At 45.5% G+C, this 22,636-nt stretch overlaps 1 protein-coding gene across 9 annotated transcripts in view; it reads right to left on the bottom strand.

Annotated features, from left to right (window-relative positions):
- Positions 1-22,636, bottom strand: part of LOC116952379 (membrane-associated guanylate kinase, WW and PDZ domain-containing protein 1-like) — a 317,826-nt gene that overhangs the window by 251,996 nt on the left and 43,194 nt on the right. Inside the window, exon 1 of one of the 9 annotated variants that reach the window (XM_076074167.1) lies at positions 6,202-6,666. The exons of the other annotated variants lie outside the window; for them this stretch is intronic. The gene's annotated coding sequence lies outside the window, so the exon portion shown is untranslated. Of the gene's footprint in view, positions 1-6,201; positions 6,667-22,636 lie in introns of those variants that run through there. 9 annotated transcript variants of the gene reach the window in all.

Below are 22,636 nucleotides of genomic sequence, written 5' to 3'. Positions count from 1 at the left end.
CAAAGCTAACGGAGCTTAACAAAAAAAACCACATGCATTCGTGTCGTGCACTGCATAATGACAGTCAGTGCGAGGACTGAGCAACAGTGAGTTGTATGTCCAAGAGTGCCATCTTCCTGTAAGCTGCATCCTGATTACAGGATATCCATTGCCATTAAGCCACACACTTGCCAAGGCACTCAGCAAAGCAAGTGTCCAAATCAATGGCAGCATCATGGCGGCGGCGGCGTGTGTAGCAGCGTGTGAGTTGTTTTCGTGAGTTGTTTTGCGCGAGTGTAAACTGTGCGTGAGAATGTGTGAAAATGTGAGGGTTAATGAGCTGTGTGTGAGCTGCGTGTGAGTGTGTGTGAGTGAGCGGTGTGTGAGGGTGAGCAGTGTTGAGCCGTGTGAGAGTGGCCGTGACGAGAGGGACTTCTGCGTTCGTGTGTGTGTGATGGTGTGGTGATGTGCACTCTGTGTGTGTGTGGTGGTGTGCACTCTGTATGTGTGTGGTAGTGTGGTGATGTGCACTCGTGTGTGTGTGTGATGGTGTACACTCGTGTGTGTGTGTGTGATGGTGTGGTGATGTGCGCTCGTGTGTGTACCTGGTGCAGCCTGAGTGAGGCCTGGTTGGTCGCGCACGTGGCACAGCCTGAGTGAGGCCTAGCTGATCATGCACCTGGCGCAGCCTGAGTGAGGCCTAGCTAATAGTGCACCTAGAGCAGCGTGAGTGAGGCCTAGTTTATCATGCACCTGGCACAGCCTGAGTGAGGGCTAGGTAATACTGCACATGACAGCCTGAGTGAGGCCGAATAAATTGTGCACCTAGCGCAGCCTGAGTGAGGCCTGGCTGATCGTGCACTTGGCGCAGCCTGAGTGAGGCCTAGTAAATCTTGCACCTGGCGCAGCCTGAGTGAGGCCTAGTTAATAGTGCACGTGGCACAGCCTGAGTGAGGCCTAGCTGACCGTGCACCTGGCGCAGCCTGAGTGAGGCCTAGGTAGTACTGCACTTGACACAGCCTGAGTGAGGCCGAGTACGCAGCCTGAGTGAGGCCTGGCTGATCGTGCACCTGGCGCAGCCTGAGTGAGGCCTAGTTAATTGTGCACGTGACACTACCTGAGTGAGGCCTAGTTAATCACGCACATGGCGCAGCCTGAGTGAGGCCTAGTTAATTGTGCACGTGACACTGCCTGAGTGAGGTCTAGCTAATCGTGCACCTGGCGCAGCCTGAGGCTTAGTTGGTCATACACGTGGTGCGGCCTGAGTGAGGCCTGGTTGTGCACATGACACTGCTTGGGTGAGGCCTGGTGGATCGTGCACCTGGCGCAGCCTGAGTGAGGCCTAGTAAATCGTGCACCTGGCGCAGCCTGAGTGAGGCCTGGTTGATCGTGCCCATGGCGCAGCCTGAGAGGCCTGGTTAATCATGCACAAGGCGCAGCCTGAGTGAGGCCTGGTTGACAGCGCACCTGGCGCAGCCTGAGTGAGGCCTAGTAAATCGTGCACCTGGCGCAGCCTGAGTGAGGCCTGGTTGATCGCGCCCATGGCGCAGCCTGAGTGAGGCCTGGTTAATAGTGCGACAGACCACAAGCTGTGTTTCTGCCAAGGCAACATTGCCACGGACCCCAAGCTGTGTTCCTGCCAAGGCAACATTGTCACGGACCCCAAGCTGTGTTCCTGCCAAGGCAACATTGCCACGGACCCCAAGCTGTGTTCCTGCCAAGGCAACATTGCCACGGACCCCAGGCTGTGTTCCTGCCAAGGCAACATTGCTACGGACCCCAGGCTGTGTTCCTGCCAGGGCAGCATTGCCACGGACCCCAAAGCTGTGTTACTGCCAAGGCAACATTGCCACGGACCCCAAGCCGTGTTCCTGCCAAGGCAACATTGCCACGGACCCCATGCTGTGTTCCTGCTGTGTTCCTGCCAAGGCAACATTGCCACGGACCCCAGGCTGTGTTCCTGCCAAGGCAAAATTGCCACGGACCCCAAGTTGTGTTCCTGCCAAGGCAACATTGCCACGGACCCCAAGCTGTGTTCCTGAAAAACTTCACGGAGATCGTCAAGACGGCCTAGGGTCGTGAATGAAGAGTCCCCTGTGTGGGCTTCAGTGGGGTCGCTTGGTCGGGCAGCAGAGACACGAGAGGCCAAGAAACGACATTCCAGTCGTGGGCTGAGCTCAAGGAGGGCTAGCTCGAGCACCAAGTACTGTACTGAAGAAGTTTGATTCCATCTATCACTCGGCCTTAAGATTTACATTGAACTGCCCATATATGACTCGCCACTGTGATCTCTACATTGGGTCAAACTTAACATCTCTTAATGTTCGACGGCTTGTGCTCCAGATCTTATTTATTCACGATGTACTTACAAAAAATCCGCAGACTACCTGCTGGATCTCCTCTCTGTTCCAAAGAACAAATTTGACCTCAGGTCTTCACTCATCTACCAGCTTCACATTCCCTATTGCCATACAAAAACTGGAGGAAGGGCCTTTGCTATTGATGCCCCCAGGGTCTGGAATGCTATTGCCAATAAACTGCAACTTGAATCGCTACCAATGAGATCTTCTCTCAAAACTGCTCTAGAGGAGTTGTACACCCCTAGCTGCCACTGCTATTCATTGGTGTAAAATAAAATGTTTCGCTCCGGATGATGCTGAAAAGTATTATCTGTATTTTGATTTAGCGTGCTGATCTTAAAGGTGCCTTGAAAATTTTGATACATTGACTGATGCTTCTGTTGTTGTGGAGTAACTCATGCAGCCAGCTATGGCTCTAGGATTTGGTGTTACATGTTATTTATGTAGTTTATTGTAAAAATTCGGTCAAAGTCCCTATGATCACTGTTACGTTGCAATTATGGCTTTATTTTTTGGTGATTTCGAAAAGTTTTTTGGTTTGGACATGTTTGTTTTGTTGTAGTACGAAGTTAGACTGATGGCCTTAGTCTAAGTTTTCTTGTGATTGTTGTTGTTTGACTTGCATCCCACTGGGATTTTTTGCACACAGCGTTGGTGTACGGTGCTTTGTTCAGGAATATTTTGCTGTTTTTTCATGGATTTTCTATTTGCACAGTCATTCACTTTAAGATGTTTTCTTGTTCGTGTTTTTGTTTGTTGTGGTTGCACCCGATTCAAGAGCCGAATTGCTTACAGGGATATACCAAAATTAAAAAAATGGAAAAAAAATGAATGAAGCGGTTTTTTTTCAAGTGCAACAGCAGTCTCCGAAGAATAATGCATTAAAAAGGAGCCGTACAATACAGTGTTTAAATATTGTAATACTGTATGGTTATGAAATGGCTGCTGGGTTGGCAATGAAACAAGCCAGTAAACGTGGAACGTTGTGAACAGCAGTTCCAAACCCAATGCTGGCACGTTTACTGGGAGAAAGCAACACAAAAAGAGTATTGTATCGATTTAGGAAACGTTGGTTTAACACGTAGGCTTTTGCGACCAATATCCATAATTATTTTTTTGTGTTAGATCGCATAAATATAAACGTGTTGTTAAACCCGCAACCACCCGACACATGCATTGGAGACTAAGCCCACAGCATTTATAATTCGAGTGCAACGTTTCGCTGGTGATTCCAAACAAGCGGCTTCACCAGGGGATTCGCTGGAATAACAGGAGTTAGGTTCGTATGCATTTTTTTGTAGATATCGGATTTGAAAGTCTCAATTTCAGATGTTATTTTGGATTTTCAGATTTTAGTACATTCGTGTAATTTATTAACTTGACCAGCTTATGGACTGAATGTAAGCATTTTTGGCCGATAGATTCGCCAATCGAGATTGTACGTATGTATGTTGAGACGGAGTACGTAGCCAGCCGCGCTGATCAGAGGTGCGGATTGTTGAGGGTTGGGTCGGTGAATGCGGCGAGCAGAGGCCAGGAGTTTGGGGACCGCTTGATTAGACCACTCATGCAGCCAATGGGCCAATAAATAAATGCACCGAGGCACTAAATAGAAGCAATCGCATGGTAGCGCTTCATTGCAATCACTCTACGGTGAGAATGTGGGCCCCGCAACCACAACACACGCGACCACGAACCCTCGCGGATTGCGTAACCCCCTCGATATTTATTGAAAACCTCATTTTATGAAGCGTCACGAAAGAAGGACTCGCTCATATTTATCATCGCTACCCCGTGCTAGCCCCGCACACTGCAATCATATCTGCAGCTGGCCTGAATTCATTAAGGCGTCTACTGTGCAGTCCACAGTTGGCAACCATTAATTGTACAGACCCATCATTCATTATGCAGGGGTGTTCCCTTTGTCAGGCCCCCTGTGGAGAAAAGCAATTGATTGACATTGTGAACTCAAGCGCATTATGTTAAATCATCCGCCAGCGATGCGTGCGTACCGTTGATGGAATTTGCTGGAAATGTCGTGCTTTTTCATTTTGCCCCGCTCCTACTCATTGAAGCCTCGTGGCTCGCCTCCGTTATTATAAGGCTCTGAGGTCATCTTTCCCCAGGGGTAAATCTGGCGGAGAACAGGTTTGACTCAAACTCGATGAATATGATAACTCTGCAACCACGAGGTATATCACCGGCACCGGGCCAGCTAAAGTTTGAGACAGATCAAAGACTTGCAGCTGTTAACCGTCCTCATTTGAAAGAGAGCACTCTGACTGAGTGGGTTCAATGCCTCGACTGGCGATGCGCTAGACATCCAACGATGCGATAGCTAGGAAGTAACCAATCCCCCATCCCAAGCCCCTATCAAGGTCCAGTCCACTCATGAATTCTATCTTGATTTTTATTTCTCTCATCGGGGTTAATTTCTCGCTCGTCCATCAAAAAAACATTTGTGGCAACGCAAACTAAAAGCGCCCCATATAATCCTGCAATCCTCTAAGCGGGTGCTTGCACAGTTGCAACGAGCGTGGAGTGACGCAAAAATATCTATTTACCATCCCGAGCCAATTCAGGAAAGTTCCACATTCGTCTGGTAGGGGGGGTTCCAAATAAATCCACATCGATGAATATCAACCTCTCAAAAAAGGTGTTGACTCAATTTTTGTATTAATTCCAGAAGTGATGTTACGTGATGCGCAATCGATGGGCAAGCTATCGCAAACTTGGAGCCAATATCCTTATCCATCGTGCGACACCAGATGCATACGCGCACACACACACACAGCCGGCATTACACGCCGCCCGAGCATGGAATACGACGATGTCACCTTCATGAACTTCTCCACGAAATAAATTTTGACTTAAAGCTTTCGTGACTGCAGTGATTCATATTCTTGGTTCTTTCGGTAAAGTCACGTTGAAGGGAAACAATAAAATAATAAAAAAAATGTATAAAACAATAAAATTCTCACAAATATATATTCTCCACGAAAGGTTAACACTCGAGGTTGGTGACTCGTCATTCGCACGGAGCTGAATGTATTCATGTTTGTAATTTATGGAAGGACACTCAAGTATTTTATTAAATTATGGAATTGCGATCTTGTTCAGTAAGTTTGTACATTATGAAAGCTTCAGATTTTGCCGGTTAGTCATGTTCAGTCTGGTCCATTTCATCCACCTTGCTGCCTAAACCACAGTTTCCAGATAACCAAGGGCAGCTGTGGTTAATGCACGTAATTAAATGAGGAATCGTTTTTTCTCGTGATCTGCATTAATTACCGCGCAAAAATCGCGTTCGGGCCCATACAAGACGTGGAGCTATATCGAGTACATTTATCATGCCCTGCCACGTGTCATTCGTGACAAAATAGATGCATGTTACAATTTTTAACGTGCTAAGTTAGTACATATTTAAGCTTAATTGGTCATGACCCTATCCATGTCCCCCACCCTATGGAGGGGGGGGGGGGGTTCAGATTTTAGTGACAGCCACAACGTTTACAACGCTCTTTGGGTTCTGTCGATCTAAAAATAGTAGAGCCACAAGTTCAAATCTTTTGAGCTGGTGGGCTAGACAATGCAGAGCACTGTACGTGTAACGTGGTGGTCACGTGACACGATGAGAGTCGTTCCTTCCTCCCGTTTGTGAGCGGACACACCTTTGTGCGTTGCTACATCCAATAAATTGACGTGCACGATCCGTATCATCCAATTGGCTTCACCCCGAACGACACGTCGTTGACATAACGTCCGCACAAAGCAAAATTGATTCCCAGCGGGAACACAAGGAATTGCGGGGCGCCGACCGCCACTCCATTGTACTCGGCAACGAAGTAAAATGAACACCCACCGTTCGGCAATGACATTTCCAACACGAGGCGGCTGACACAAATCGCTGCGCATTTCAGCGGCGCAACACTTTCCATGAAAGCAGGGCACACCGTGAGTCTGTCACGTCGCCGTGAAGGACGCACCACTGATGGAGGGCCGTTGATGGTCATTCTAGAAATGGATTGATCCCCTTCGCTTGGCTCAATGCATGCGATCCGAAATCGCGGCATTGCCCCCCGCCCCAACCCCATTGCACGTTTTGATATTTGCCTCGCACACAGTCTGAAACCGCTGTGCGCTGCTTTGCACGACATCAATTATTAATTGTCACGCGTGGCAGCGCTTGGTAAACAAAGTAGCTCAAATGTGGCGAGTCTAGTTGAGTAAAAATCAATCGGCTTGCACTGCACCGGGTGTAAAGCTCTGCGAGCCGAGCCACGACTGACAGGCTCACTCCACGCGTTTTTTTGCAAGCAGTTGAACGGCTCAAACCTGAGTCGAGACACCGCTGAGCCACTCATTCAATGCGTCTTTTGGAAGCAGCTGAACGGCTCAAGGCTGAGCAGAGCCGTTTCAGAAGCCGAGTCACCGCTGAGTCGCGACTCAACTGAGCCACTTTCAGATAGAGCAGTCAAGTTTTTGTTCGTGCCACGGCGTTGAATGTTACTTAAATGGGCAATTGCACCTGACAGTTATTATCCATCACACGTCATAGCAAATTACAAGGTAGATGTTTCCTAACACCACCCAACTTGGCTAATCGTTTCCCAAAGTTCTGCAATTGACTCGATTAGCTTGAGTTACTTTTGGTATATTTTTTTTACTCGAAAGAGATACATTTTGACTGAATTACAGTCACGTATTGTTTATATATTATTGAAGGCCTTGGCATTAATTTCAAGTAAACGTGGTGTGCTGTATATAAGAGCACGGATAGGTGCTCGTTTCCCTTCTAAAACCTTGAGCCAGTTGTGGAAATTCCACATTATTATGGCAGGGCTATTTCGGGGCCAAGTCTCTCCTTCACTGTTTATTTTCCACAGAGTGTTGTGCAATTTATCGACCCTGGAGAGATTGTGAGCCTGAGCCGAGTCTGATGTTTCGTGTAAGAAAAACGTTTTTGTTTGTATTTAGGAAGATGTATATGTGAAGGAGACGTTTCTGATTATTTATTTTGTTATTTCTGTTTAATGTTTCAGCAACTAAATGGGAATTGCACGATGATCAGCCAAAAAATAATCTGCCCGAGCAACAGAGAACTATAATTTAACATTGATTTATAGTTGTACTAGCTTCACTACCCAGCTTCGCCCGAGACTTGGATTCTAGTCTTGGATTAATACACGTCCTACAATAATATACATTATTGCGCCCCCCCCCCCCCCCCAAAAAAAAATGCAAAAGTCTAGTTTTATACTTTTTGCATGGTGTACAGTCTGGAAGCTACCCATATGCCAAATTTCAAGTTTGTTGCATGTTGAGAAGTATGCTAAACATTTTGAAGAGACACACATTCACAAATTTCCCTTTCATATATAGAGATATTTTTTATTTTTCATGCCACAGTTGTTTTGCACCGATTTCTATTTTAATTAATTGCTGTACTATATTTATTTCGGAAATGTTGTAACCCAGGTCATTCTTGCAAATGAGACTTACCTTGTTCTTGAGTTATCACCCTCTTAAACAGAATAAACTTTATATTCTTGGTTCTTTCGGTAAAGTCACGTAGAATGGAAACAATAAAATAATAAAACATGTTATTGTTTCCCTTCTACATGACTTTACCGAAAGAACCAAGAATATGAATCCCTGCAGTCACGAAAGCTTTAAATCAGAATACACTTTACTTGATCCTTCCAATTGTGCTCTAACCACCCTGCTACCTGGCCGGATCTCCCCCCAAAAATGTGTCAACCTCGAAATGTGTCACCAATGTCCAAATGTCCTGATCATGAGGACCTCAGTTTAATAAAGTTGTGAGGCTTACCGCTGATGCAACAAATTCAAGACACGTATCCAAACATAGCCTGGTCGTGGTGTAATGGTTTGCACACCGGATTTGCAAATCGCGGTTGACAGTCCAATCTCCCCGTGTTGAAACAATGGGGCACATTATTTTAATCATCCCACCTCTCTATATCCAAGCAGCAATATAAATGGTGAACACCACAGTTAGTCGGTTGGCAGGTTGTGTGTGGCGAGGTAAAGTGTAACTTACATCCCACCTCTCCCAAGCCTTTTGGCCAGCCGCAGTATCATCACGGCAGATAAGCACTGTCCGGAATATACAAGGGCATTGGGAATTTGTAAGGAATGGCACATGCATAGTTGATGTTTGTATAGTTAAAAGCGCAGCCCTGCAATAATCCACATTAAAACAACAACAATAATAATGATCATTTGCAGCGCTTTGTCTATGCACTGCGACACCAAAGCCCAGCGGAAGGGCTTTCATTGGCTGTCGCTCTCGAGATCCCCTGCAGATGGTACTTTTGGCTACTCGCCAATGACGTTGGATGAGGTCTCAGTACCGACAGTTTGCAACCCACCACATCTGACAAACTGCGGTGTACCCTTCAACATCGCTGGGCGAGTAGAAGCCGCGGGGAATTTAAGGAACTTGCCCTATTGTTTCAACTCTCATGCTATGCTCGGAGATTGAACGGGCACATCTCTGGATGCGGCATTTGGGGTATAGAATTAAATTCCACAGAGGTATGTGAGACAAAAAAAGCAATTCACATTTTCAAGACGTCATTAGTTGGCCCAGTCCAGTAGTCACATTGATGATTGGTTTTCTTAGCTGTTCCTATGAAATCAATTGACCACACCTGACCCACACGTACCATAAATGGCAAGTATCTTCATTCGCTCCACAGCGTTCAGTTCGACTCTGAAAGCATTCTCACAGATACGTGCGGCAAAGTCAAGTTATGGCTAAAGATGTTTGCAAGTGCCTATTAAGGGCAAGTGTGGTGGGGCTGACGTTGGATTAGATAATAATTTCAGGCCGATTCCACCCAAGGGAGGTTGCTGCAAGATTACGATATAGATTGCCTCTGTAAGTCAAAGTCAGGAATCAAACGTTGGTTTCTGGAATTGTAACACCATAATTCATGCCCACCGCACCATTTCGTAAAGGTTGTGTTACCAATATAACAAGGTTGCTTTATTTAATTGTTGTCGTTATTAATGTTTATAAAAATGGAAGCATTTCACCGGGTCCATTTTAAATCGAGCAAGTACACGTGTCGGACAAACGTGACGTGAAATAAACAAGAGGGTGACCACAGCTTCAGGAGGAGAGGGGGAAGAGAATGACAACTGGCGGTGGATAAGTGTAATAAGCTCCCAGATTTCAGTGAGATATCAAGGTCGCATTACATTCAACCTGACCAAATGGGCCACAGCGAATGCCAAGAGTTGTTTAGAATTCATGGTGAGAATATGAGGTAGAAAAAAAAATTAGTGCTGCAATATTATATTATGGTGAGATGTCATCTTCCTTGTCTCGTATGAGCAGGTACGGGGGTTTGATCCCCACACTGACACCTGTATATTTGGAGTTTGCATGTTCTCCCCATGGTCACGTGAATTTTTTTTTCCTCCGGGTCCTCCGGCTTAGAAACATGCATTGAGATGATTTAGATTATTTTGGTGCTACGAATGTCCAAATGACGGGCCATTTTATTGAGCTATCATTTGTGGCCAGTTTGCTTCTGAAAAATAAGTGAATACCTCAGTGGGCTTTGTCTGGTAGGATGGGGATGGTTTCGTTTTATTTGTCTGTGTTTTGGTCATGAGTTAACCTTTCTTGTACTTTGGACGACTATCATGTTTTTGAACTGTTTGTTGTTGTCATGTTCTTACCCGCCCTTACTGGACGTCTGTGAAAAAGAGCTTCATAGCTCATCGGATTCCTCTAGTATAGACACATTCTGATTTTTGTACTATGGTACTGAAAACAGGTAGAATTTTTGGTACAGCACCGCAACGCTGCAGTATTTATATTGCGCCGTGTAGGGAACACTGGTTCACTTCGTACGCTAAATATGGGGTTAGAACCAAAAAAAATAACGAAAAGCTCTTTTTTATTTAACCAGGTAAGGCCCACTGAGCTATACAGCTATTTTTCAGGTGCGACCTGGCCACAAATGATAGCCCAATGAAGTGGCTTACCACGTGGAAAATTATCACAGCCGAATCCTCTAAACACATGTTTCTAAATGTGTAGGGAAAAACTGGAGGACCCGGAGACAAAATCCATGCAACCACAGGGAGAACATGCAAACTCCAAATATACAGGGTTCAGGGTCAGGATCACACCCACGACCTTCTGTACACTGGGCGAGGTAGTTACCATCTCGCCACGGTGGCGATATTACACCACAACACAGTTGCAGTGAAACAGAATGAGGCAGCATATAGTATGAGAGTCTTCCTTTTGACATTAGGGCACTGATTGGCAAAAGTCAGGCGACAGGGTTGTTTTTTTTTTCCATCACGGAAGGGCCCGCTCCGCCCAGAGCTCCCCCTGATTGCCCGTGCGCGTCGCAGCGGCGGCGGTGATGAGCGCCCCTTGACCTTTGACACAACGTGTGGCCCCCATTTAAGCACTTTCATTATTGGCTGCAGCTCATCAGTGCCACCGCTGAAAATAAAGCGGATCCCATCGGAGGCGGCTCTGTGCAAGTCCTGCGGAGATCACGCATCGCCCCCCCCCCCCCTTCCCGGCAGTCTCGCAAGAAGCGTGAGATGGCGATAAGGGTTTTGGACATTGTGGCCAAAGCGCATGCCGCCATGTTGTTCTTGTTTCAGTAACTAATCCGCACTTAAGTGTTTCGCAAAAGCCCAAAATAATTTCACTTTTTTTTATTCCACTCCAATTGTATGCATGATGAACTGCTTTCGCACAGTACGTAGTCAACCGTGCTCATCGGAGGTGCATACATACATCATGCACAATGATGTATGTACGCATCGCTTGAAAGGGTGTTCCAATAACCAATTGTGTGCTATGCTCTACCACAATCAGTGAGGATGCTCAATGGCTTTACTGCCAAATGCCATTAGAAACAAAGCTTCCACAAACATAATAATCAGCTCTTATTTTTGCTTGTGTTTTATATAATGGTAAGGGCAGGCATAACATAGTTTTTGATTGTGAAAGTAAATCGAGAAACAAAATAATCGGCACACACAAGAGGCTTTTCAAGGACACCCATGATTATCCTACATCACCCATCTGTGCTGCCATCAGGGCAACCTTAACCCCAATATGCAGCAAAGCATCTGTCCCCATGCTTAGGCTTTTTGTCAGAACGCATTTGGATGCTCGCTTCCTCAGAAGCATTTAAAGTCATTACTTCCCTTTAAAAGACACACACGCATACACTGCTGCTCGATTGGTTTCCTCTCGCTTATGGCTCCTTATCCATGCCCCGCTGCTTAACGGGCCCTATCCTCAATAATCTGTGAGGAACCAATAGAGCCCGCTTGTATTTTTTTACAAAACGGTTTTACAGCACTGGCAGATGGGTGAAGGCGATGGCTATTGACTTATCTGGCCTGTCCAGCAGTCACTCGCCTTAACTCAGGCCTTATCAATGTATTTGGCACTAATGGATTTGGCAGCTCAGTCAAACATGACCGGTGTGCCCAGCTCAATTCCATTCATTGTGGTGAGCACTTCTGAGGCCTCTCTGCCATCCCATCCAAACAGATTTGTGCAAAGGGGCATATATGACTCGGCCCATCCCATCGCGGGTCGGGACGTATAATCTTACTGCAGTGCAAGTGTCTGTCCCGAAATCGTCGCCACCTGTTTGCGAAATCCCACAACCATTTGCGTTGCCCTTTTCAACAATACTTGCAACGAAGCTACGAGAATTATTGCAGAAGCTAAACACCGCACCGTCTGCCCAGCGTTGCGTCTAAACGAAACTACACGTTCCTGATGAGGACGACCACAGTGGCTTTATACCATCATCATTACCAGGATGCCACGGTGGCGAGATGTTAACTACCTTGCCTGGTATACGGTAGAACCCCTCTTAACGACGGTGATTGGTCCCACCAAACCGGTCGTTAAGTGAATTGGTTGTTAAGCGAGTATAGGAAATACACGGTAAAGGCTTAATTAGTTCCAATAGCATCGAAAGTTACCATTTTTCACTCAAAACAATTACTTTATAATATTTAAACAATGGATATTAATACATAAAGATACTAACAATATTATAAACACATAATGTGGAAATAAACATGGTTAACCAATGCATTAATTAATATTTACTTTACCTACAATTAACAGGGGAATGGTCCGTAAGTGAAGACATTGGGCTCTATGGAGGCCCGTTGTTAAGTGATTAGTCATTAACAGGGGTGATCGTTAACAGGAGTTCTACTGTACAGGAGGTCGTGGGTTCGATCCCGACCCTGACGCCTGCTGTATATTTGGAGTTTGCATGCTCTCCACATGCTTGCGTGGATTTTTCTCCGGCTCCTCTGGTTTTTCCCTCCACATTTAGAAACGTGGCTGCTATACGTTTCCACACGATAAGCAACTTCGTTGAGCTATCATTTGTGGCCAGGTCACTTCTGATAAAGAGCTGTATAGCTCAGGGGGCCTTACCTGGTTAAATAAAAATAGATAAAAAAAAAGAACGACCGTACACAGCAAGTGTAAGATTTTTTTTATTTTATGCCAAACACTGACATAATTGTATTCCCTCCTCATATCAATCACTGCTAGTTCAACCCTTTTGTGAGATTTGATGCCTGGAAAACTGATACTTTATACCACTCCTGGAACGAATGCTGGCAGAGCCAGAGGCTGTTACGCACGAGCTGCCTACTCACCGCGGTTAGCGAATTGGTTAATTTTTCATTTAGACAGCAATCGTTTCTCCCTTTGATGAACTCGGCATGAGAAGCCCGTACTCAAATTGAGCAAAGTACCAAGCCTCGGGACATGTATGTCTGTCAGAAGTGAGCTGCTTTTCAGATGAACGCGAGAGACTTTCAGCAGAACTGTTTAAAGAATCTAATTACGGGAAAAACGCCTTTCTGGTCCAAGTCCCTATTATGTGCACTCCCTGTTATCCATTCACACTCATTCATCTATTTTGTTCTTCCAATTATTCTGAGCATGCCCAGAGAAACCCGTCAGTGACCCAGACGTGTCAGAAATGTCTCCTCGTTATCCGAGTCTTATTCACGTGGGTGGCGGACAGACCAGGAAGTAGCGGCACTTTTTAGTCATTTAAATGGTTCAAACGATGACTGAATATTGGTATCGAATTCTCACGTATACTCCATTCGCGTGCCTGCAACAAAATTAATTCGAGGATCAGGCCAGGAGCCAAACATGATGTCACCGCCTCCACCAGAAACACCGGGCAAAATTTGGCAACGTCTTGCAACAACGTACAGAAATTCAGCCTGTTAAAGATCAGCAAATTAATAACAGAGCAAAAGGTTTACAATGTTAACACAACAGAATAAAATACAGCCGCGTAATCAATTCACTAACCTAATGTAATGAAAACACAAATAAATTGAGTGATTGTTCCTCCAGGGAGAGCTTCATTTAACAGGGAGGGTCGGGGGGGGGGGGCTGATGTTCTGTTCTTCTGCAAAGGTGTGTGTGTGTGTGCGTGCGCATGCGTGTGCCAAGTGAGAGCACGCATGTAATTGTTCACATGTGCGCTTGCACACGCGCGCACACACACGAGACTACTTGTTGAGTGCTTGCGATGAAACTCCTCCGGACGCTCTCGCTCAACACGTGCGCGTCACGGGGAGGAAACGTGTTCTCAACCGTCAGCGGACCTTACACGGGCTCACACAAAATATCGGGGTTGAAGAGCAACTTTGCCTTATTTGAATCGGTGCCGCGCATCGAAACGCAATGCGATTCTCGTGGGTCCGATTTGTGTATATGTTTCTCTTGAGTCAAAGTTAAAAGCGTCCCTTCAGAAATAGCTTACAAATTTCGATTTAAAGCTTTCGTGACTGCAAGGATTCATCTTCTTCGGTTCTTTCGGTAAAGTCACCACGTAGAATGGGAATAAAATAATAAATTGATAAAATAACACAATAAAATTCTCACGACGTTTCGGCCACAACACAGGCCGCTTGTGTTGTGGCCGAAACGTCGTGAGAATTTTATTGCGTTATTTAACTTTATCAATTTATTATTTTATTCTCATTCTACGTGGTGACTTTACCGAAAGAACCAAAGCAGATGAACACCTTACAAGTCGCGTGCAGAATACTCGGTAGCCCGCTTGCCCTATTTGCTCTCTTGATGCAAGAACCATCAAGCTGCGTTAGCCAAAGAGCGGCCCGTTACTCATCTAAAATCGGATGCACTTGCCACTTAGCCAGACATCACTCAAAGGACCGGTATTTTGCGCGTCTCAAAACTTGCGAACAAAAGAGCACGATACGTCATTGCCAATTCGAACACGTACAAGCGGAACACCGTTTATCCGGGTGGGGCTAATCCCCACTGCAGGATTAACCGTGCTGGGTATGGCGCTTGCAGTTAATTGGCAATAAAACACTTTCGACTGCGCAAGGGTGGGGTTCTTTTAGCGAGGCGCACCAGAAAACGCAGCGCTGAGCTTCGTGGTCGGAACGCGGAGCCGGGAAACCAAGGGGAACGTGGAGCCGGGGACGTGGAGCCCGGGAATTCAAGGGGAACGTGGAGCCAGGAACGTGGAGCCCGGGAATTCAAGGGGAACGTGGAGCCGGGGACGTGGAGCCCGGGAATTCAAGGGGAACGTGGAGCCAGGAACGTGGAGCCCGGGAATTCAAGGGGAACGTGGAGCCGGGGACGTGGAGCTGGGAATTCAAGGGGAACGTGGAGCCAGGAACGTGGAGCCCGGGAATTCAAGGGGAACGTGGAGCCGGGGACGTGGAGCCGGGAATTCAAGGGGAACGTGGAGCCGGGGACGTGGAAAACCAAGGAGAACGTGGAGCTGGGAAACCACGGGGAACGTGGAGCTAGGAACGTGGAGCCCGGGAATTCAAGGGGAGGGCCCAAAGCGCTTTGGCTCCAGACTCCATCCCCCCCGCGTGCTCCATGTCGGGTTGCGTGGTGTGTCCACACAGCACATGGCGTGACGAATGAGCGTGAAACCGATATGAAAGTTAATCCTTTAAGAAACACAATGTAGAATCCTTAATTTTAAAAACGGCACAACGGTACAATGTCACGGTACTATTTTTACACTCTGCCCCATCGTATATTACAATGTTGTGATACATTCGGCTTTGGAGGTGGTCGGATACCCTGGTCATCAACATTGTTCTCATAATTTATGCCAGATCCTATCATCTGCTACTCTGATCATCAATCAAACTTTACTTCTTTAAGGTGCCTTTCTCAAAACCAAGGCCCCTTTACATGAAGTAATATTCTCAAATAATAATTAGGTTAATCCACAACGTAACATTGCGTAATGCGAGTTTAATTTTCATCCATAAATGCCAGGCATGTTTTAATTTTTTTTTTTCACTTTGGACGGTCAGACATTCCCTTATGCAATCAGCCCACTGAAACTCCAGTGATCGCAACCTTATTTGCTTCGCTCCTTTACATTTGTGCATCAATCAGACGAGTTAAAAGTCTAGGTCTTAGTTTAAAAGTCGTACTTAAGTTTTAAGTGTTGTGGGTTTACTCTCCAACACACCGGTGTACTGAAAGAGTAACTAATTGGCACTTTTTTTTTTACGTGACAACCCTTACTGATTTTCTGTTTTGGGATGGTGGTGGGTTAACAAGACATTTATATTTACACACTCTAACTAAAAAAAAAACCCCTTTATTATGAATCAAAGTCTTAATTTGCCAAAATTGCAGTGTTATCGTACCTCCTTGCTCTGAGGTGATGCCGGGGAATTCATTCGCCCAGGAAATGTTTTTGATAACATTTGCAAAAGGATGTGTGGCCTTCTCTAAATGGGTGTTAAACAGAAATGTGACGCAGGCTGTGCGGCCTACCAGGCATAACGATGCCCACACACGGGTCATGGACAGTGGCTCGGCAGTAACTTCCTTCCACGTTAACGATTTAACTGAGCTTAGCCCTAACCCTGACGCAAACCCGAACCCAACCGTGAGCTTAACCCGAGTCCTAACCCTGGTGCAAACCCTAACAACCTTTTATCCTAACCTTAACTCGAGTTGGATGGTTATTCTGGAGTCAATGGTGGGACAGTGTTGTAATGATATGCAGTGGGAGTGCACCATTTGTTGTGAGTTGTACGTGAATATTAACGAGAGATTTTTTTTCCGAGGCAGAATTTTTCTGATTCTCTGCACAGTGCCCATGGTGCCATGGTAGCCGAGATGTTAACTCCCTCGCCTGGTATGCAGGAGGTCGTAGGCTTGCACCCGACCCTGACGCCTGCTGTATATTTGGAGTTTACATGTCTCGCTCTCCCTGTGGTCGTGTAGATTTTCTCCAGGTCCTCCGGTTTTTCCGTCCACATTCAGAATCAACATCACGCGTTTAGAGTGTTTGGCTGCAATAAATGTCCACGCGATCATAAGCCACTTCGTTGGCCTATGATTTGTAGCCAGGCCGCTTCTGAAAAAGAGTTATATAGCTCAGTAAGCCTTACCTGTTGAAAAAAAGTAGTTTTTAGTTTAATAGTTCAGTGTAATTGTGACAGGCTGGCTGCCAGGTAATCAAACATGACCGAGAGGAGGAGGGCACAATCAGCTCGTGGTGCAGATTGTGTGGGTGGATTGTTGCATCGCGGGATTGGATGAGATGAAAGCAGCAGCAGCAGCTTGGGGGATACCTTGTTCACCCAACAGTGGATCGATCATGATCACGATGAAGTGAAGTTTCCTGCGCATGCGGTTTCCTGGAAATGCTCAAATGCGTCCTCTGACCTCCACAATTGTTTGACAAATGAATAGGGGAGTCATCCAGAAGTGGCAGCCAATTCATCTCCTGCTTCTCATAATTGCCGACGTGAGCGCATGTCTATAAATTGCACGACTGCCGGCCGAATTTTTCCCCAACATTTTCGGCAAAGGCGAGAGCGTAATTGCTGGAGAGCGCTCCAGCTGGCAAGGAGTCGCAGATTAACGAACGGTGTACCCTTAAGGGGCCATGTCCTACCTATGGCTCAATGCATCCTTCATTTTTGCAAGGCTCCTGGGCGGGCTTTGATAATGAGGATTTGAGCCAAGGCCTGGCTGCACCATGGGCTGCGGGGGAAGAGGCAATCTCCGGCCATAGCCCACGCGAATGTATTTATTTCAACGCAAACCATTTGCACCGGCATTTCAAAAGTAAACGAGCACCATAAAGTACAGCAGTGCTGAGCCTGCAGTGACAGAATATTTCAACACAGGCAGGGGCCAGCCGCTGTTCGATAAACTTCAAATCACTTAGTGCTCACCAGACTTTAAGAAAATCTGGATTAACATGTGTTGTACCCCATTAATGTGCTGTACTTTGAGAATTAGAGACACTGTCATGTTAACCTAACGTTATTCTGAATGTCTCTTCCTGTATATGGTACAAACTGCATATGAAACGCCACGTTTCAAAAGGTCCTTATACTGTGAAACTCCTCATAATGAGATCCTCTTGAATGTCAAACTTGTTTCAATGATAGTAGAAAGTACTCCAAGGGGGAGAAGCAATGGCAGTGGCTAGTTGTACCCGCGCTGCATGTCCAGTCAGTTCTGCTATAGCGCGTGTAATCATAACGCAAATTGGATACAACGCGATCAAGCGAACGGAACTACATCACGCGAGTAGGAATAAGGGGTTGAGCGGCTGCCTCAGTGTAGCATCATCACACGAGGCACTGCAGTGGTGCTGGATGCTTCTAGATGCTGCCCATATGCCTCAGTCTTTGTTCAGTCTGCATACGCACCTCACGTGTTACTGCGGACTGCGATTTACCAAAGGGGCCGTCCATACATGACGTCACGCACCGAGGGAGGGTGGTCAGACATTTGTGACGATGTGTGACGATGTGTGAGGGGGGAGGGGGGGTTTGAGAAATGTGACGTCACGTCAAAATGCGCAACTTTAAATAAATATGAATTGAATAGAATTGTTATAACAACACTAATTTTGATTAATTTTCATGATTAACTATTTGATTATTTAAATTGACTAAGGTCACCTTTTATTTATTCTATGAAGGAGCATTTTGCTTCTCCATGGGAGAATGGAGAAGCATACATTTTGTAAATTTTTGAATGATTGTTATTAAACAATTTGATTCTAATGATTCTACCAGGGCTTTTCAATCTGTGGAATGAATATGTGATTGTTATAATTGTATTCTCCATTTTGCTTCGTTCTACTACAAAGTTTCAAGTATTTTTTTATAGTTATAATTACTTTCAATATTTTATAATTATAAAAGGATTTTAATATAATGTTCTGAAAATCTGCAGTTTTAGTTAGACGTTGAATATTTTGAAATGAATTTCTGCTAAATTTCAGCTTTACAACGCCTCCTTTTCAATATGTTTTTTCTCCTACAACATCAGAGTGCAGCGCCACATTAAATACGCACTACAATGACAATAGTTGAAAGTGATTTTAAGCAGGTTTTATTTTCAAAATGGAACTATGTGGTTTTTTTTGGGGGGGGGGCAGAGCTTTGTGACGTCATATTTGAGGGGGGGGTCAAAAATCGGCCAAAATCGCGTGACGTCATTTATGGACGGCCCCAAATGGTAATTACAACTCAGATTTCAACTCAGATTTCCATAACGCGGTGTTCTTCAGGAACGCAATTACAGCGTTATAGGAGAACAGACTGTACACGTACGATGAACTTCTTTCGCACCATACGTAGCCAACCGTGCCAATTGGAGGTGCGGGAAGTATGCCGGGCGGCGACTATATCCACAGCAATCGCCCTCCAAAAACAAAGGAGTCAAGCGCCGGGTGGCTAAAACGCATCAACTTGGCACAGAAGGGAGCACAGCTGGTGTGCATCTGCCAGTCATCTCAGTCAGGAAACCCGTGGCACCTGGGTCTGTCCCGTGACATCCTGCCAGAGAGAGCCTTCGACACTTCACGCGGCCTCAAAGTGCACCTAGCCTGGCATAGGCACCGTGGTGAAGCAACCGCCGCTTAGTTGCGAATTGACGTCTTTCGGAAGTGTATTGTACGCACAATTGGAGCACGCATCCTATATATCACATGCGCTGCTGTGCATTGCATTATGTATAGATATTTTTTTGTATTATCGCAGCTGTCGTGGGAAGAAAAAAAATCACAGGACAGCACAGAACGCACCCCATTTAAATTCACCTTCGCGTATCTTTCACGGGTCAATGGAAGGGTTGAGACTGGCAGTGAGCAATTCTTCTGCCCTCCCTCAGTTGCGGGCGGTCTCCCGCGCCGTCAGGCGTTGGGCGAATGCTATCCGATTTCCCTGCACAACAAAGATCCCCGTATAGCCTTTAGAGACCGATGTGGCAAGCAAGTGCTGTTAAGCGAGCACCTATGAAGGCCGACACGGTACGCGAGGAGGTGGGGTGGGCCAGCACCACGCCTTCTTTGTCTCCCCCAGTGTTGATGTTTACACATCGCTCCAGGTACTCACTTGAGGCTGAGTCGACCTGGGGGAGGACTAGGACCGGTTCAGACAATCGCCACTGGTGTTGGCTGTGATCGGACCGCTACTGCTCACACACACGCCGGGGACCAGTGTCATGGCACAATCCCATAGTCCCTTAGAATTGGAGCTGTCGGCGGTCATTTTTGACACGGAAAATATATACGCACCGTGCCTCCGTTGCGACAAGAGGATCAGCGACGGTCGAAGACTACTTTCGCGTTGTGTTTTTCGATTAGTGTATACCTACAGTGTTACCTTGCCATGATTTTTCCAGGCTTGGCAAAGAGGTGATAACTGATGTACATCTCGGTTTAACAAAAAACTAATTAGCAGCTGGCAATCAGTGGGATAAACGGTTGCATGTTATTGGATCGTGTACCTTTTCGCCGAGGTTGAAGGTTTGATGCCTAACAGCTGCTTAGTAATTTGTGGGTAATTACCAAAGCCGTAAATAGACTTACAAACGCGGCGATATCAACGTTGTCAATTGTGTTTGTGTTACAGCCAAAATTTCAGGTGATAAAATTAGCATCAACTAAATAATTTAAAAAATGATCTAAGTCCACTGCGACCCATGTATCACATTGAGGGGCTCTCCACTTGGTTAAATAAAGCACATTAATCAATAAATCAATCATTATTTCATTACGTACTCAATTACATAGTGTAAATATTTAACCACATATAACCCGCAGGACGTACAAATGCGTATCACGGCACCTTTTAGATGCTGAAGTATAAGACGAAATAAATCTATTATGACACCAGCAAATTAAAAAAAATATTAATTACAAGGGTGGTGTTACAAAAACTGAATACATCTAACACGACAATTAATACTGTTAATTCTAGATTTGAAGTTTTCGTGACTGCAAGGATCCATACTCTTTGGTTCTTTCGGTAAAGTCACGTAGATGGGAAAAAAATAATAATAAAAATAATAAAATGAAAATAACTAAATTAAATCACGACGTTTCGGGCGCAACACAAGCATCCGTCATCAGGTGGGAAAGCGTGGTCTGCTGCTGATGCAGACTGTTTTTTTTGTTTAACAGTCTGCATCAGCAGCAGACCATGCTTTCCCAGCTGATGACGGACGCTTGTGTTGCACCCGAAACGTCGTGATTTAATTTAGTTATTTTCATTTTATTATTTTCATTATTATTTTTATTTTTTCATCTACGTGACTTTACCGAAAGAACCAATGAGTAAGTAATACTCAATTGCGGAATACAAATCAAAGCTCATTCATAAATGCTGTTCGTTAGCAAACCGTTTGTTATAGCAAGCCCTGAAGTGGTTATTTGTTTCAACTTTTAGTGGTTATTTTTCCCAGTACGTGCAATGTGAGGCGAAGCATGCAGCATTGTGAATAACCCGAAATGATTTTTATTTTTCACGATGTTGTTTTCAAGCAAATGAGATCATGGGCTAGAAATTAATGTTCGTTGTTGTGCGCTAAAAGTCTGAGGTGCGCAAACAAACAAAAAGAACCGGTGATAACCCAACGACCATTCCCCCATCGTCTAGAATCACGAAAAACATTGAAAACGTTTTTTTTTCAGGAGCAACTCGGAATGCAGTGTTTATTTCCCTAACACTGCACCCGGGAATACATTCATGAAAACTAACCCTTTTTATGAACATAAACTGATGTCAAGTCTTCCTGCCGACTTGTCATTTCTCATGACCCTCTCAGGTATCGTAGGAAGGTGAACATTGTACTGTGCATGACCACGTGTCAATAATGTACATGATCATATGCACAGTACTTGACAATAGAACAGTGGCACAGTCTTGATTTAAAGCTTTCGTGACTGCAGGGATTCATCTTCTTGGTTCTTTCGGTAAAGTCACGTAGAAGGGAAACAATAAAATAATACAAATTTAAAACAATAAAATTCTCACGACGTTGAAATTTCCAAATTTTCCTGCTGTGGTTTTCACACCTGATAATGATTGCTTGTGTTGCAATCGAAACCGTCGTGAGGATTTCATTGTTTAATTTGTATTATTTTACTATTTCCCTTCTGCGTGACTTTACCGAAAGAACCAAGAATATAAACTAAACTATGTTTTATTTTAGCAGGTAAGGCCCACTGAGCTATACAGCGCTTTTTCAGGAGCTACCTGGCCACAAATGATAGCTCGACGAAGTGTCTGATCACGTGGAAATGAATAGCAGACAAAATTCTCTAAACGCACGTCGATTCCTAAATGAGAGAAAAACCAGAGGACCCCAAGAAAAATCCACGGAGGAAGCGAGAACATGCAAACTCCAAATATAAAAGCCATAAGGGTCGGGGCGGGGGGGGGGGGATCAGACCCACGACCTCCTGCACACCAGGCGAGGTAGTTAACATCTCAAGGGTGTCCAGGATGGCGCTCTTCTTTTGCTGCTCCATTCAGCCAGCTTTGTGTTTGACAGCGGCCGCTCCCCCTAAGCACCTCCCATCACCCCAATCCTCACCATCCCCCACAACCACTCTCCATCCCCTCATCCAGACACCCTTCACACGCCACGGTACGAACAAACAGACCTTGGCGTGAAGACGACACTACAAACCTAGAACCCCAAGTTGTAAAATTAACTAACGTATACATATGGGCGTGCATATACATATTGTTTTTAAACGACCACAGAACTTTTCACAATGCGCTGCTCGAGTTGAGCCTTCCTACCGCACGTAGGAAGGCGGTTATTTGACCATACTTCACCACTCCGTGCCGTGCTGGCTGGATACAGCGGGGAAGCTATTCACTTTGAAATGTAGATTGAAAACTAATGTCTTGCCACGCTTTGCTTCACCATCGGGTGCTTTTACATCTCG

This window comes from Petromyzon marinus, chromosome 46 (assembly GCF_048934315.1).
Source record: "Petromyzon marinus isolate PM22_M1 ecotype Great Lakes invasive population chromosome 46, UKy_Petmar_22M1.pri1.0, whole genome shotgun sequence".
NCBI classification, from domain to species: domain Eukaryota; kingdom Metazoa; phylum Chordata; class Hyperoartia; order Petromyzontiformes; family Petromyzontidae; genus Petromyzon; species Petromyzon marinus.
The sequence above is the reverse complement of the archived record's forward strand: the minus strand, read 5'-3'. Positions and strand labels throughout refer to the sequence as shown.